This window comes from Macaca nemestrina, chromosome 10, assembly GCF_043159975.1.
Source record: "Macaca nemestrina isolate mMacNem1 chromosome 10, mMacNem.hap1, whole genome shotgun sequence".
Lineage (NCBI taxonomy): Eukaryota > Metazoa > Chordata > Mammalia > Primates > Cercopithecidae > Macaca > Macaca nemestrina.
Genome location: NC_092134.1, coordinates 128,958,214 through 128,969,307, shown reverse-complemented (window position 1 = coordinate 128,969,307; position 11,094 = coordinate 128,958,214). Strand labels below are relative to the sequence as shown.

General features: G+C 39.0%; 1 pseudogene; it reads right to left on the bottom strand.

Moving 5' to 3' along the window:
* LOC112426791 (small ribosomal subunit protein eS26 pseudogene) lies at positions 1–501 on the bottom strand (annotated as a pseudogene).
* Positions 502–11,094: the final 10,593 nt, after the last annotated feature.

The following is an 11,094-nucleotide window of genomic DNA, read 5'->3' as shown; positions in this document are numbered from 1 at the left end:
TTACGCGGGTTTTGGTGGGGGTCGTGCGGCAGCATCCGCAGGTCTAAATCTGGTTGGGGGTGTTCGGTCCTTACGGGCTTCATGAGGTCAATTCCTGACTAATTTGTTGTGAACTGGATAACTCACACAGTAATGCAGCTTCACATACAGCTTGGGAAGCACACAGGCATCGAAGATGTTCATTTCAGGAACGTCCCTGACTGTTGCAGCCTCCACTGTGTTTCAAATGACGAATTTCTTAATGGCCTTTTCCTGGGGCACACATTGGGCACAGTTCGTGCAGCAAATAAGCTGCATGTGGCTGCGGCCCATTTTGGCACAACCATTGTTCCTTCTTTTCTTTGTCGTCTTGGAGGTACGGACTGGAGACTCCTTCAGCTCTTGATGGACCTCTTTGAGTTCTGGGTCAGGCGAGAGTGCTGCTCCATGGTGAAATATGCCAAAGAGTAGGATAGTTAACAGAGCCCTGGGGCAAAACAGTAAAGGAGTATTGCTGCTCATCTCACATTAAAAGCAAAAACCTGAAAAACATTTGGCCCTCTTTCTTGCTGAGGATTGAAAAGAATGCCCTTGCCAACTCCATAATGTAGACCAAGCAATACAGGGTTGTGTTGTCTATTTCAGTTAAGGTGCCATATTGCAATGTATCTGGGTTGCAGTGACAATGGGATGGCAGCTGTGTATGGGACTACAACGTTGTTCAGCTTTTATAGGTTTAAATTAGTAGTCCAGCAGGCAGTTAATTTTTTTCTTTTTATTTCTTTCAGGGCCAGAAAAGCAAATTAAATTGGAATGTGATGGAGACCACTATCCCTGCCTCCTTTCCTTCGTTAAAGGTGGCACTAATTTCTGTAATTCTTTTCAAGATGTGGCTTTCCTTCTGATATACCATCATGGCTGGAAGAGAAGACATAGGTGAGCTTAGAGGCTTCCACTTGGTCATTTTTACCGTAATAACTCTAATACAATAGGTCAAGAAAGAAATCTGAGGGTTTTTCCAGTTTTTAATTATAACCATCCCAGTTATGCACTCAGGGGTCTGACCATCACTGGTAGGTTTATGTAGCCCACGTACCCACTGTGAAATAGACTTGGACAGGGACTCCATAAATCTCCTGGCTTTCATAAGCTCCTACTCTAACCTGGGGACTATGCTGGCATTTCAGACCCCCTGGCAGAAGTATCAGCTAAGACTGTATGTCTAATGGCTCTCAAAAATCTGGGTGTTTCCCTTTTCCCTAGTATATCTGGAAAAAGGCTGCAGGTCCCTTTGGGGAGGGAATGGGGGCATGCTTATTGTGTGTATTTGCAGTGGCATTGCAGGATTCTTTATCAAGGAGGTTAGACTTCCTCTGCAATCAGTAGGCTTTAGTTCTGAGAACTGGCCTGAGATCTGAAGTATAGGATTGCAATTACCCATTTGGTGACTGGCATCAGCCTTTTGTTCACTAGCTTTCAATTTTTGTGTGGTTATATAAACCAAGTAGTAGTCTAATTGGTTGCCCTTCTGTATTGCTCTTATTGGCCATTGCCACAGATACTAGTAGGTCAAGAAACCTTGACTGTCACTCTAGCTTTGGTCTGTATCACAGTAATTATGTTCCTCCTGACTTTTAAGATTAGATGCCACCATCTGGTCTCTGCTATTCTTGAATCTTATCATCCCCATTGATAATAGCCTAATTCCATTGCAAAATCTCTTGCTCTCAAATGTACTAAGACATAAGATACACAGATGTACTAAGGGACAGTTATGGCTGACCTCAAAAGACGCTGGCGCCTCACTACCTCTATTATTACTTCCTGTACTGGTTATTACTTTGGCCTTCCTGGGGGACCTAGTCAGGTGTTAGGTTCTCTGATTCACATCACAAAGGATTTTAATATGTATACCTTTCTAACTTGTTGACACCTTTCTCAACACTCTGTTGAGGCAGTTCCAGCATTTCTATCTTATGAGAGATTGACACTGTATCCAAGCCTCGAGGAGTCGTCCCAACAACACTTTAGGACTGACTACAAGTGTCCTTATCAGGACATTAAGTTTCAAGTCATGAGTCATGAAAGAGTGCTCCCATATCATTATCTGCTCCCTTAGCTCACCTTATATTCTGCCCTCCCCAGTCTAACATCCTTAAGCTCCACTCCCATAAGCACTCCAATTAGTATATGTTAACCAGGTCTTTAAACTTGTTCTGTGTGTATATAATATGCTTCAGGAGGAAGAATCTTCACTTGAGTTGTGCTGCGCCTTGTTCCTGTCACTGGTTTGGAGGTAGTTAGGGAAGATAGAGTTAGATCTTGAGAAGGACAAGCACCATTTTGTGAAGCACCTGCTTCACATGAGCCCTCTGCAAGGTCTCCTATTGAATGGCGGCTCTTCTCTTTTAACAAGGGGGAAGAACCTTAATCCTTCAGGTTGGTGAAAAAAAAATCTCAGTAGGTCTCTTCTGTCAAGGTCACAGATCTGGTATGATAATCGTGAGAATCAGAGACTAAGATGAGGATATTTGGTTCAAGGTGGTCAGGTTCATGCAACCAAATATCCTCATCTTAGTCTCTGATTCTCACGATTATCATACCAGATCTTTGACCTTGACAGAGGAGATCTATTGAGGCTATCATTCAGTATTCTTGGAGCTCTGCTAGCCTGGCAATTCAATTCTGGGCTTGCTTTTGAATAGCATCTGCCCTGTGGCTACAAAGGATAAGAACCTCTTCAAACACTACCATGGAAGCTTTCTCACTTTCACGGTATGTCTTGAGTTGTCAGCTTAACCTGCGCCCATCTGTGGTTTTTTCCCCTTTTTCTTCAAGACCTCTAAAGCCGTGAACAAAAGTCAACCAAATTCATAGTTTTTATAATTATCTCTTTCCTGCTTATCCTACTTGGTGCTTTTTAAGGCTGACCAGTAAGTGACCCAGTCTCAGCATCTCAATCTGAGGGTCTGCTTTCTAGAGCTACTTCTTTATTTAACTGTTTTTAAATTGACAAAAAAAAGTTGCATATATTTATGACATGCCACATAATTTTTGAAATATGTATATATTGTGGAACAGCTGAATTAGCATATGTTTTATCTCACATACTTACTTTTTGTGGCAAGAATGCATAAAATCTACTCCTGGCAATTTTCAAGTACATCACACATTGTTATAACTATAACCATGTTTCACAATCACCATCTAATGTCGTTATATTCTATGATAGATCTCTTAAACTTATTCCTCCTATGAAACTGAAATTTTATATCTTTTGACTGACATCCTCCTTAAAGACCTCCCTACCCCTCACCATTCTACTCTCTGCTTCAATGAGTTTGATTTTTTTCGATTTCACATCTAAGTGAGTTCATGTGGTACTTCTCTTTCTGGATCTGGCTTATTTCATTTAACAAAATGTCATTCAGATTCATCCATGTTATTGAAAAGGACAGGATTTCTTTGTTTTGTTTTCAAGACAGACTAGTATTCCATTATGCAGAGCCACTTCTAGTACCAACTGTTTAGCCTAGGTTTCTTCAAAGTGCTGAGCCTGAGACAAGGCTTGTGCAATGGTCATTATTTTGGAAAATAATACTTCAAAAAAGAATAAGGGAAGAATGAAGCAGGAAAGGAGGGAAAGATAACTTAAGAGCACCTTACTGAGTGGATGGCACTGTGGAGAACTGGAGATTAATCCTTGTTAGGGACCCTCTGGGAAGTCATGTGCAGCACATTTAAGAATCATCTACTTGAAGGGGAAGAAGGGAATATTTATCACTGACTCCTGTACATTGCTGGCTGAGGATTGTCCCATGGGATATAACTCTCACATTTCCATTTTTTGGAAAAAAGTATTTGGTTCTTTTTTATGTTTTAAAGATGATCAATGAGACTTTTAAAAAGGTATCATTATGAACTTACGGATTTTAACATATTTAAGTCTCTCTATTGTAATCATTACTCTTATTGATAATGTCCCATCTTTGGCTATTGTGAGCGCCTTCAAATTGGTTCCTGTGACCTTTTAACCTGAATCCAGCAGACTTCAGTAGCTTCCTTGTTTTCTAGCATGACAAGGTCTTCTAGGCTCATTCCTGCTCCAGACACGAAATCATCCATTTTCCCAAGGAGCCCTTCAGAGATCACGATCTGGCACTAGAGGTCCTCGTTGCTATTGGGTTGGTCAATGTATGAAGACCTGTTTCCTGGACAGAGCTAGAAATATGTTTTTGTTTATGGAAAAGAGAAATACCTCATGAGTTAGTACTCATATTTCCAATTCAAATAAAATATTACAGTTTTTCTTTACCTACCTTCTTTGATTTTATATTTGCACTTCTTTACTCTTTCTAATTAACATAATTACTTATTTGCTTGTTAAAAGAAAAACTTTAGACACAATTGAGCAAAGAGGGATTCACAAATCGGGGAGCGTTCCCATCTCCCGGAGCCAGAATAGGTTTGGAGCAACTGTGGAGCTGTCACGTGGTTGGATAATATTTATGGACAGAAAAAGGAAAGTGGTGGACAGAAAACAGAAGTGAGGTACAGAAACAATTGGGTTGGTTACAGCTCAGTGTTTGCCATGTTTGAACATGGTTTCAACAGTTGGGAACCTGTGATAGGTTACAGTCTGTTTACATATCCAATTAGGTTACAGTCCACTTTGGGTCAAATTTAAAATATGCAAGGAGGCAGCTTTAACTTAACACAGTTTAACCTGTTCTATTTGTATATATAATTGTTTCAAACATCATTACAAAATTACTTATTTTCTATACCCTATCATATATGTGTGTATGATAGTTTGATACTCACCATATCAATATTGTTATTAACAATATGAGCCCTGAATACAATTTAAGATTTCTTTGCAATTCTATTTTTCCCCTTAGAACATATCCCATTAGGAGGGTACAGTCAAATTAATATGTTTTGAAGTTATTGAATTTATTTTATTTTATTTTATTTTATTTTATTTTATTTTTTTTGAGGCGGAGTCTCCCTCTGTCGCCCAGGCTGGAGTGCAGTGGCCGGATCTCAGCTCACTGCAAGCTCCGCCTCCCAGGTTTACGCCATTCTCCTGCCTCAGCCTCCCGAGTAGCTGGGACTACAGGCGCCCGCCACCTCACCCGGCTAGATTTTTGTATTTTTTAGTAGAGACGGGGTTTCACCGTGTTAGCCAGGATGGTCTTGATCTCCTGACCTTGTGATCCGCCCATCTCGGCCTCCCAAAGTGCTGGGATTACAGGCTTGAGCCACCGCGCCCGGCTGAAGTTATTGAATTAATTGGATATCACATTCTCTATATGTTAATAGTTAAACCATCCCATCAACTTAGTATTTGTTTTCAATTTTTAGGAACTGATATTTTCCCACCTTTATTTAATTTTATTTTTAAATTATGTAAACCATTTATGTGGTTTGTAAGTCAAAAGTTCTAAAACAAAGTATATTCAGAGAAGTTTAACTTCTAACCCTATTCCCTCTAACTTGTTTTTTCCTTCCATTTTTCATTAGAGTTTAATTTATTCTTCCAGTTTTTTGTTTGTTTGTTTTTGTAGAGACAGGGTCTTGCTCTGTCACCCAGGATAGAGTGCAGTGGCATAATCACAGCTCCCTGTAACCTTGAACCCCTGGGCTCAAGCAATCCTCCCACCTTGTCTTCCCAAAGTGTTGGGATTACAGGTATGAGTCACTGTGCCTAGCCCCTTATTCTTCCATTAAAAAAATCTATATATATGTATAGATAGATATATTTGCATTCCTTCCTTTCTTAGATAAAAGGTAGACTACTACACACCTTAATCTGCACCTTGCTTTTTTTCACTTAATCGTATTTCATGCAATTCACTTCATAATGATACTTAGAGATTGTATTCCTTACTAGAGCTTCACAATTCTCCTTTTTGTGAACTTATTAAGATATAAATTGAAGACAGTGCAAGCAGATTTGGAAAGCAACTGCGTCCTTAACTAGAAGGATAGATTTATCACTTGTTGCAATGTGGAAGACTGCAAAAGGAAAAAATTTTTGGAGAAATATCAGAAATTTAGTGGACATATTTTGCTTGAGATGTCTATTAGACATGTAAGAAGAACTACAAATAGACAGTTTTGGATACCCTAGTCTAGAATTCAAGGGTGAGGTCCAGGCTAGACATATAATTTGGAAGTTAATAGCTGGGGAGTTTGGTGAAAGAATGGAAGAGTAAATGCTCTAGGCTGGTCATTTCTCCCCTGATTTTATTAACTCCTAAATGTAGGAGATTTGGGTTGCCTGTTTTTAGCCCCTGGACTCCTGTTTCACTGATTTCCGTGGTGAACAGGTAGGCAATCACTGTCTGCAAGCAGAGCAGGAAAGGCGCAAGAGGAAAATGCAATCTTGTTCTCGCTAACCTATGTCCCCTGCCAGTCTTCTCTCTTGGGCTATTGTCAACCCTTCTTCCCCCACCCTCTTCAGGTGCAGAACTTCCATCTCCCAGGGTTTCTTACTGTTGATGTAATTAGTTCCTGGAATCTATGCTTCCTTCTTAGCTTCTGCTTGTTTAATTCTGGGGAAGGAAGCCGGTAACCCATGCCAGTTTTCCATCTTTGCAGGAACTCGAAATTCTATTAGATTTTAAAAATTAAACAGGGGAAAGAATTTTTTTTAAGAGAAACAAGATGAGGAAACTGATTTATCATCTCTTTCAAATATCCTGTGGAACTATTCCAAGGAGATTGATTCTGATTAGACTCAGCCTGGAGAAAACAGGGATTCAACAAAGCTGGAAATTGCGTACTGGCTGAGAAAATAAAGAACTGACTACTTGCCAGGAAACAAAAAGTATTCTATGTGAAGACATGCTTTAACTCTAAAACCTTTCTGAAATTTTACCTTGGGTAAACATGTATAGTATATCCTTAAAAGCTACATTTCCCCAGCCTATGGTAAACAAGGGGAAAGATACCGAGTTCATCTCAGATTATTTCTCTTCAATCTTGTATGATTCACTACTGTTATGTAGACAAAATGTTTTAATATTATAAAGTCAAGCATAAAAACCTACAATCAAAATTAAATACGATGAACATTAAAACAAACAGGAGAGGTAGTTTATAAAGTTAAACTAAATGACATAATTGGAAGTTAATAAAACTTAAATAGATCTTAGAAAAGTTTTCTGATGGAAATTAATATCTACATTTTTATATAGTTTCTCTTAATTGGCTATGTCCTTAGTATACTCTGTTTTTTGTTTTCTATTTTTGTACTGGTGGCTTTTAAACAATTTTTACAAGAAATATGTTTATTATCTACCAATACAGATGAAAAAGGACTCAAAAGTGAAAGTTCCCCTATGATAGCAGAACCTTCCCTTCATGGATGCAAGGCAACATTCCTCCCAGAGATAACTGCCCTTGACAGTTTAGTATTTATCTTTCCAGACTTTAGAAACACAAATTAACATTTTTACATACACATGCATATATTGAATACATATGTATTTCAGATATATGTAGAGAGATAATTACATCTCTATGTATCTGAAACTTACGATGGGTATGTTTCGATATTATTAGTACATTTAGATCTATGTCTTTATTTGAAATAGCTAAAATTGATTTTGCACATATATTTATAAATTATATTTTATTTCATTGAAAAATACACACAAAAAGAGAAAATTAAAATGAATCTGCCTGTGGTCCCAGCTACCCTGGAGGTGGAGGTGGGAGGCTTGGGCCTGGGAAGTGGAGATTGCAGTGAGCCAAGATTGTACCACTGCACTCCAGCTTGGGTGACAGAGTAAGACCCTGTCTCAAAAATAAAACAAAATAAAATAAAATAAAATAAAATAAAATAAAATAAAATAAAACAATAAAAATAAAATAGAATAAAATGGACCATATCTTTTTTATTCCTTTTTAAAATAAAACATTATAAAAGTAATCTGAAAAAGTAGTATCTGATCATTGGTCCCAGTTGTATCTCTTCTTTTCTATGTTGCCAGTTTGTATTTTTTGCACATTCACTAAAAGAGAGAAGAAATTCACAGATCTGTAAGGCTAAGGTGTAAAAAGGAATACATTTGTAATGGAAGCAAATAAACTCTTTTTTTTTTTTTTTTTGAGACGGAGTCTTGCTCTGTCGCCCAGGCTGGAGTGCAGTGGCCGCATCTCAGCTCACTGCAAGCTCCGCCTCCCGGGTCTACGCCATTCTCCTGCCTCAGCCTCCCGAGTAGCTGGGACTACAGGCGCCCGCCACCTCACCCGGCTAGATTTTTGTATTTTTTAGTAGAGACGGGGTTTCACCCACCGTATTAGCCAGGCTGGTCTCGATCTCCTGACCTTGTGATCCACCCGTCTCGGCCTCCCAAAGTGCTGGGATTACAGGCTTGAGCCACCGCGCCCGGCCGCAAATAAACTCTTGAATGCCTGGTCTTTAAGACTGGGGAGTGGAGGAAAATATATTCAACAATTTATCAAATGAGAGAACAGAGATGGAGGATTAAAATTAAGGTTAAAAAGAGAATTTGAACGCAATTATATGGGACAGGCAGAAAAACTTCATGCAAAAACCCTTTCTTTAAAATGTTTACTGTTATTTAAGGTTGGCTTTGTAATGAAGAAAATAGCTTCATTCTTAGAAATGAGAACAAACTTCAGGTTTTTCAGGCCAACCAATGTAGAAAAACAAGAAGTGAGTTCTGTGATGAGACAGTTGAAGTAGCCTCCAGTACATTCACTTCTCTAAAAATAGCCATTTTTTTCATGACAAAATAGCTACAGAAGAATAATGAAAATTGCCATTCTTGGTCTTTAAGCCTGTACTAGTGGAAATGGAAATTTTCTCAGCTTTTAGAGTCCATATCTAAGGTCTTTAAAGACCTAAGCCCATGCAGTGAGAGAGAAAACATTTGTGAGAGGCAGGAGGAATTAACTCCATAAAGAAATACCTCTCAAGGGAATGTAAGGCTTGATTGCAGAAGTGAATATTAGCCTCAAAGGAAAACCTTTTGCAGTAAAATGATAAAACTTCATGTACTTAAGGCAAAGGGAAGGGGAAATTTCTTTTTTGTTTTGAGACAGAGTCTTGCTCAGGCTGGAGTCGCTCAGGCTGGAGTGCAGGGGTGTGATCACAGCTCACTGCAGCCTCAACCTCCCAGCCCAAGCAATTCTCCCACCTCAGCCTCCTGAGTAGCTATGATCACAGACACGTGCCACCATGCCTGGCTAATTTTTTTTCTTTTGTGGAGATGGGGTCTTGCCATGCTGTCCAGGCTGTATTTTTGATAAAAAGAAGGAAATAGCGTCAAGCAAAATTTCCGAAGAACCCTGCATCAATATTTCAGGCATTTTCAGGGTTGATGTATGGAGCAGGGATTCAGCATTGCTCTCTCTGTCTTCAGAAGACAGCATCAGTTTTCCTGGGAGGCAGTCACAGGTGCAGTCTCCAAGCCCTACAACAGCGGCTATCTGCTGCGTGCTGAGTTCTGGGGAGCTGAGGATGTCCCAGCAGAGATAACATGACTGAGGATTAAAGAAGCAATTGCTACTCACTGGGGATTAGATTTGTAGACCTCTGAGATCCCTTCCAACATTGAGATCAAATGTTATTAAAAGAAACAACCACACACACCCACCAATCCCCTGCAGCAGGGCTGAAATTGGACCTGGGTAGGGGTGAGGTGGGGTGGCTATGTGGGGTGGGGAGATGGTAGGGTTGGGGGAAGACCTGGGGAAGTGTTTCTAGCAGAGCCTCATCAGTAGAAACAGTTTGGTTTCAAATGTATAGCTAAATTCCCCAGCATGTGGTTGGGGCAGGTTCCCCTAGGAGAGAAACAGGGAATAGCAGGGGTATGCTTCCTCAGTTGGCATTGCAGCCACTGGAGGGGACTTAGATTTCAAGGAGGACACCCCATAGCATGGCATTCTCTGAGGCATAAGGCTCAGAATTAGGGCCCCTTTTGTGTGAGGGCTGTACTGCTCTTCACTCTAAAATTGTCCTTCTGGATTTACTGAGAAGGCATGAAATTAAAGTTGGTAGGTGAATAATATCTCTGGCAAATACATGGTGTTTAGGAGTAAAGAAGTTTTTTTGTTTCTTATTCCATCTTAAACTAAATGTTTGCCAAATTTTCTCCTGCATTTCTTCACTTAAATTAAAAATGAAGAACATGTAGCTTTTTGAGTACCAGAAATTGCGAGAGATGATAGATCACCAATGAGATGAATATTTTAAAACCTGAGTAATGACGTAACGGAAGATAGATTGAAAGTTAAATTGTTATTCTACTTGGAAAGAATTATGTAATACAAAACTAAAGGGCAATACAATTCTTCAGTGTCTAATATTTTAGCCCGAGTTTCAAGGTAAAAGAGAAAAGATGTATACAGATTTTCTCAATAAGAAAACTCAATTATAAGTTTTTACGGCTGAGAAAAAAATGTGTAGTCTTAAAGAACAAGTTTGGCTTATGTGAAAGTTCTCTATGAGAAATCTATTTGTCTCAGAACCTCTATTACTGAAGGAGAAAGTAGCTTTATGTAAATAAAATCTCTGGAATAAGACAACAGTTTCATGACTTTCAGGCCAAAGCATAAAAATAAATACAGAAACAAGTATTTTTTCACTGAAATAAGTAGCATTATGCACAATCTCCTGAATAAAAGAATAAAATCTTAGATTTTTGAGGCGGAAGGTGGTGGGGAGTAGGATGAAAATAAAGTATTTGTGATGGTAATAAGAAAACAGCTTCATGTGAATCTCTCTAAGAATCCTACTTAAAAATCTTCAAGCTATTGACAAGGCAAAACAAACAAACAGCCAAAAAAACCAAACAAGTCTTTAACTCCAGGGTAAAAGAAAGAATGAAAATGAAATGTCTAATTTCATGGAAAGGTAACTCCATGCAATATCATCTGTCTAAGAAATTCTCCTGGATTTCATTTTCAGGCTCTTCCAAAATTAGGACAAGAGCCCTTTCTTACCTAGGCTGTACCTTGGTTTTTTTGATCTTGAGATAGAAATTTCAGACACGGAGGGACAGACGCCATTAGAGAATTTGTTATCACCTTTATCCTCAACATACAGTACCAGGTATGACCCTTGTGGCTCCTGTC